The sequence below is a fragment of the Otolemur garnettii genome, unplaced genomic scaffold (genome assembly GCF_000181295.1).
Source record: "Otolemur garnettii isolate 467f Iridium unplaced genomic scaffold, OtoGar3 scaffold00012, whole genome shotgun sequence".
NCBI classification, from domain to species: Eukaryota; Metazoa; Chordata; class Mammalia; order Primates; family Galagidae; genus Otolemur; species Otolemur garnettii.
The window spans coordinates 16,198,107-16,204,994 of record NW_003852407.1 but is presented as its reverse complement, the minus strand read 5'-3'; the positions used below and the strand labels follow the sequence as shown (position 1 = coordinate 16,204,994).

Below are 6,888 nucleotides of genomic sequence, written 5' to 3'. Positions count from 1 at the left end.
TTTCAAGGTTATCTCCTGGTTGCACAGAAGGTCCTAGCAGCTCCAGGCATTGTGTTCACGTTCCAGGCAGCAGGATCTAGGAAGGGGAAAGGGCAAAGGGCCCATCTCTCATTAATCCCCTTAAAACTCTTTCCCATAACCCCAACCCAGTGATTTCTGATTTTATCTTATTGGCTACTCTGAATGCAGGGCAGTCCAGGAGGTTGCCTTTTAGTAATTACATCAGTTTGATTTTTAAGAAAGAAGGGGAAAATAGACATTGAGTTCAGCAGCTGGCGGTGTGCTATAATTTAGAGCTTTGTAAATAAAAAAGTTCCAATATAGCTAAAGGCCCGCCCCAAATAACCACTAATACAAATCTGGTATATCATTCTCATCCATATTATCCTATCTTTATAACGTATGTTTGTGTACCTAAGCATTACGTCTTATTTTAACATGCTTTAAAACTACACAGAGGGTGCCAAAAATGTGTATACATTTTAAGAAAGGAATAAAAATGGTGTTAAAACTCTAATATTCAAGTCCTGTTTGACTTCTGCAGTGACAAGAGATATCAGATACCCTATACAAGATAACAAATGTTATCAGTCTATACTTACATATCGAATTTACAATTTTCATACTGTTTTTTCCTTTCTTAAAATGTGTATACATTTTGGGGGCAGCCTCTGCATGTTAATGGAATACTGTACATATTCTGCACATTGCTTTCATCTCATTCACTGTTTATTCATATTGGTGCACAGAACTCATTTATTCATTTTATGTACTATACAGTTTCTTATTCATACAGTTTATCCATTTTCCTCTTTGTTTTGGGGGGGGAGGTAGGGCAGAGTCTCATTTGTCACCCTGGGTAGAGTGCTGTGCCGTCATCAGAGCTCCCTGCAACTTCAAACTTTTGGACTCTATCGATCCTCCTGCCTCAGCCTCCCAAGTAGGTGTGACTACAGGCACCTGCCATTTGCTAAAGGATCTTACTAGTTCTAATTGTCTTTATTTTCCTAGATTTTTTTTATCATTTCTTTTTTTATTTTGTTCCTTTTAATTCTTAAATCTCTTTTTCTCTTCTTGTTTTACTGTGCTCGATAGGCCCTCTACTACACTGGTAACAGAAGGACGTGGTGGAAGGCATCTCTCGTCTTCTTCTTGACTTTATAGGGAATGCTTCCAACACTTTACACTAAGTGGTTTGTTTACTGTAGATGTAGGACAGATACCATTTGTCAGGTTAACAGAGTTGTTCCTATTTCTAGTTTTCCAAGAATTCTTTTGCTTTTGTTTTAAAATATTGCAAAGGGGCGAATGGGTGCTGAATTGTACTATTTTACGGAATACATATATCTTCTAAGAAGTTAGGAAGGAAGAAAATCAGGTTTTTATATTTATTCGTATACTCCGATTCTGATGTTCTTTATTTCTTCATACAGATCTGAGTTTCCATCTGGTGTCATTTTCCTTTTACCTGAAGAACTTCCTTTAGTCTTTTTGGTAGTGTGAAATGTCTTTGTTTCATAAAATGAGAAGTTCAGCCCATTTTTTTTTTATTGGTACATAATGTGTTTTTTTCCCTCCAGATTCTTCCCGTATTTTCTCTGAATCTTTGGTGGGGACACTTTGAGTATGATGTGCTCTAGTCGTGGTTTTCTTTGTATTTGTCTTGCTTAGGGTTTATTGGACATAGGTCTGCCATTTTATTTTTCTTCAACTTGTATGCATTTTTGGTTACTTTCTCATGTACTTTTCTGTGTCATTTTTTCCTAGGCTCTCTTTTGTGATTATGATTTTGCATATATTAAACTTTGTGCTGTACTACAGCTCACTGAAGTTCTGCTCATTAAAAAATTTTTCTTTCCTCATACGTCTTCAGATTGGAAAATTTCTTTTGATCTGTCTTTAGATTGACTAACTTGGTATTCTGGTGTGTGCAATCTGTTAATTCCATCAAATGAATTTTCCACTGAAGACTTGGTGTTTTTGTGTTTTACATGGTTCTTTGTGGTTCTTTTTATAGTTTTAATTTGTCTGATAAGAGCTCCCTTCATTTATTATTAACTTCATGAAGATATTTGCAGTACCTGCTTTATAGTCCTTGTCAACTGATTTCTGCATTGGGGTCATCTCCTGCTTTGTTATCTCTGGACTGCCTTTTTTCTAGACAGAAAATGTGGGTCGAATTTTTCAGTTTATTTTCACATCTAATAATTTTTTAGTACATACTGGATTTTGTGGATAATATGTTTTTGTGACCGTCAATTCTGTTTTCTCCTAAATAGTGCTGCGGCGGAGGGTGGTATCTGCTCTCAGGCAAGCAGCTGCTCCAGGGCAAATCTCAGTGTGTATCGTTCCTCTCCTCTTTCAGGAATTGGCTTCTCTCTAGTTTCTGCCTTTTGGTCACTCTTCAGTGCCTTCAAATAGTTGTTTTTATACTATATTTTGCCCACAGGTTGTAATTATCATTTATGTGTAGGTTAGTTCAGAATAACCTGCTCTGTTTTCTGTGTGTGTTTCCTTGTTTTTTATTTTAACTTTTCTGCGTCTTTATGGGTTTTGGTATATCTATTTTAATAACGTTTGGCCTTTGTTTTTAAGAATTCTAGTCTGACAACTTATCTTTGAATGGTACACTTATCCTTCTGTCCTTTCTTTTTGAAATAGTGTACAAACTCAACCTTGTTATCTCTCCCTCCATATTGCAAGTTTCTTCAGGACAGAGACTGAACCTTTTTCATATTTGTGGGATCGGGCCACTTAGCATAGTGTCTCACACATATTTGATAAAGTTTGAGTGAACTTGGGATATGTGATCCTTATGTAAATTAAATAACGCTGTGTCTAAGATGGACATGTCACACACCAGGTTCTAGTTTGTAGCAACTACACTTACGTTGAAATTGTACTTCCATGCAATCTCCTGTAAAAGTAGACTCTTTAATTTAGATCCTCACTGGTTTGTATCTTGGTTTTGTTATCGTGGAGTACATACCTCTCTAAGTCAGTAGTTGCAGGTTACAGCGTAGTGTATCAGGACGTTTTGTTCTGTAGAAGCAGAACACCCAGTTAATCAGTGTGGGCTCTATTATCTCACATAGCAAGAAGGATGGACGTTAGGAGGTTCCAGGGTTGGTCTGGCTCCATGGTACTGTCAGGGTCCACTGTGCTGGCCGTGTTTTCATTCTGTCGTCCTCAGCACATCGATGGTGCCATCCATGTTGATGACGGTTTCCCTCGAGGACACAGATGGCTGCAGCATTTTGAAGAGTGCTGTGCGATGTCTAAAGGTGGAAAATACAGTTTCTCTTTCAGCATCTCTATGAGGAGGCTTCACTTTTCCCGAATGCTTCCCTGGAGACCTCCCCTCTGGTCTCATTAGTTAGGATTTGGTCATTTGACCTGGCCAGAGGAATAAAAAGGTCATGGCTGTCTTGAGCCGGTTGAGAACAGATGGCTGAGGAGAGAATGATCACTTGACTGCTGTCATGGGGCCAGTGCAGCGAGAAATGTGCTGGGAGGATAAGGAGCAAACAGTGTCTGTCACAGGTACTGTCTGTGTGTCTTTGGTCTTTCCACCTGGGAAGCTGAAAGAAAGAAAGATAATTCTACAGTATTTCCTCTGAGCTTGGCGTTGAATCTCAGCAATACCTTATGCATTGCCTCACTTATTCATTCCTGTAATAGACAGTAACTGAGAGATATTTTGTGCCAGGTACTGTGCTCAGCATGTGGGGAGTAGCTGAGTTAAGACATGGTCCTTGTACCCAGATGACAGTTGACCTCTATACAGTCCACTGGAACAAGGTGGCTGAGATAAGGGGGAGAGGATAGAATTATTCTAAAATAAACTGATTTTAGGAAATTTATTTTTCAACAGGAGATGTGGGACATGTGGATTTGGGATATGAATTCATTTGAAAAACCACTTTGGGGTAAGTTGATAGTTGGAAGTGAACGACTTCAGGGTTTTATGCCTCTTTACTTTGGGATTTGATCTTAACAGTTCTGTGGGTTTCAACACTTGTGTTGATTGGACTTTATGCCTCATATACATGCAAGAGAATGGCTTATACTAAAACTGCAGTTTAGTAATTTGGGAAATACAACGATAAAGCATAGTCCCAATACAATCGACTGTTACGTTCAGTTCTCATTACAGAGGTCAGTTTGAATGCAAAATAAACATCAGCTTCAAAAACCAAAAGATGTTTATTACATAGGGTTCAACCTGCTTGAACTTCCTTGGTAATCCTGCAGTGGGGATGCCTGGAAGGCATTCGTAGAGCCAGCGGTGAAGATACAGGATGACACAGGCTTATCTCTCAAGCTTCTCTGCAGTGCTCCAAGTGGCCACTTGAGTTCTTCCTGTACCAGTACACACATGAAAGGTTCCTGATGATTCGTTTCCTCTCAGGAGGTGCCTTTGGAAATACCGTTTATAATCTGAGTGTGTACTGGGGTGAGTGTATCAGTGTGTTGCTCATTCCCTCATTTAAGGTGGGCATTCTTTTCTCGTTTAAAGGAATGAAGAGGCTCAGGTTTTTGTAAATAAAATGCCATTGCTAGGGTCCCTTAACTAGTAAGTGTTGGTACTAATTGAATTTTGGCATTTGCCCTGATAGACACTCACTTCTCTTTTAATGTGATTGTGGTGGTAGTTCCTCAGACCACCCCCAGGTTAGGTGATTGGCTGGGGTGACTGACAGGATCTTGATCCTGCTGACAGCTAAGATTTATTACAGCAAAGGGAAAAGTGCCTGGGGTTAAGTCTGGAGGAAACCGAGAGTTCTCTCCCTGTGGAGTCACAGGATGTGCTTAATTCCTCTAGCAATGGATTATGACAACATATGTGAGATATGGGAAGCTCATTTAGAGACTTAATGCCCAAGGTTTTTATTGGGGCTGGTCAAGTAGGGACCGTCTGCCTAGCACAGACCAACATTCCAGATTTCCAGAAGGAGACCAGGTGTCTAACACAAACTGTGTTGTTTGTACGAACAGTTTAAGCACAGTGAATCAAATGTATCATACAGGGAAACTTTTATATTATTTTAGGGAACTGTTACCATTCAAGTTCCAGATGCCAGCAAAAGGCCAGCCGCAGCTTCCAAGCCTATTTAAGGATAGCTGTCTTGTCAGGCCTGGTATGTTAACGTTTTGTTTTGGTTTTTTGGCACACCGATTTATTCATTTGGAGAGACTGGGATTATGATCACGTAGCTTCTGACACAGAATGAAAGAAATACGTATTATGACAGACCAGGTTCTTTAATGGTATTTGTTTGGTATTTGTCCCAAGGTATTTGTTCTTCCACCAATTTGCTGGAAGAACTCCATAATTCAACATAAAATTGTACTTATGGCTAAGGTTTATTGCATCAAAGCATGCAATATAGGAATGGCAGGAAAAAGGTGAATGGTAGAGAGACTCAGACACGGGCCTCCAAGCCCCCTCTCTGCGAGAATCGCATGGACGTGCATTTCTCTCCACTGTGAATGATAGAGACGTACACAAGGTGTCTGGGGCTGGAGAAGCGTGCAGGTGTTCCAGTCCAGAGTTCTTACAGGAAACTGCTCAGATGGGCACATTCCTATCGTATGTGGGGCCCTGCACCAGATACCACGTACATGTCCAATTCTCGGTGAAGTAAAACAGTGCCTGGTATATCCTGACTCACTGCCTGGAGCAAACACAAAAAGATCATGAACCAGGGACTGCAAACACTCTGGGAGCTCAGTTCTCAGAGTTTGGCTAGGGTCATTGCCAGGGCTCCAGGCATCCCCTAGAGATTAGCGAGGACTAAGTAAAACAGACGTAACTCTTTTCTCACAGTGTCCTGCATGAGATAATGTTGCATTTGCTGAACGCCGTATTTAGTGCTAGATACAGTTTTTAAAGTATGGTATTCTCAACCCAGAAAAAATAAGGGAAAGTAAAAGAGTTGACAAGTTTCATTTCTCTGAGAAGTTTGTAAATTCTTTACTTTTAGGGATTTATATAATGGCAACTTTTGGACTCCCCATTTTTTGTCCACAAGCATTTGTATTATATGTAGATATATGTTACACTAAAGACAAATACAGAAATATTAACTTAAAATGGATACTACAAAATTGGCTCTTGATTACGATGCTTTGGATGTTGCCAACAAAATTGGGATTATCTAAACTAAGCCTGGCTGGCTAATTCTAAATATATAACTTTTCAGTGTAAAGAAAAAAAAAGATCCTATAAAATTAACCATCATTTTGTGAAAGTCTTCCTTGTGATTGTCTTTTAAATACATTGGGGTTCTTTTTTTAGAATTTGCAGATTCACAGGAATTTAAGTTTTGCAGAAAGCAGAAGACCCATATGTGTTTAAAAATTGCCTGATTCCAGGTCAGGCGGGGTGGCTCATGCCTGTGCTGGGAGGCCGAGGCAGGTAGATTGCTTGAGCTCAGGAGTTTGAGACCAGCCTGAGTAAGAGCGATACTCCCGACTCTAAAAATAGCCGGGCATCGTTGTAGTGGGCGCCTATAGTCCCAGCTTCTTGGGAGGCTGAGGCAAGAGAATCTCTTGAGCCCAAGAGTTTGAGGTTGCTCACTCAATCCGAGGGCAACTGAGTGAGATTCTGATTCAAAAAAAAAAAAGAAAATTGCCTGATTCCAGAATATTGAACCAATTGTTACTAGTATATTTATTGTTATTTGATACCTGCCTTAAAAAAGACTAGATAAGGGAAAGTTTCATGCTTAAAAATGAAACGTTCTTAGTTAACATAATTAAACAAGTTTCCTTATCACGAAACTTTACAGACTCTCTGGTGTGATAACTTGCAGTGTGACCCTCCCAGGGCTGACTGGAGTATGAAATACATCCCTGACTTGCTTGACCTTGGAGTTTTAGTGA

At 39.7% G+C, this 6,888-nt stretch overlaps 1 protein-coding gene across 1 annotated transcript in view; it reads left to right on the top strand.

Moving 5' to 3' along the window:
- The first annotated feature begins 3,879 nt into the window (after positions 1–3,879).
- GALNT1 (polypeptide N-acetylgalactosaminyltransferase 1) overlaps positions 3,880–6,888 on the top strand; it is a 78,241-nt gene continuing 75,232 nt past the window's right edge. The window contains 1 exon segment of the mRNA XM_023510167.1: positions 3,880–3,929. The gene's annotated coding sequence lies outside the window, so the exon portion shown is untranslated.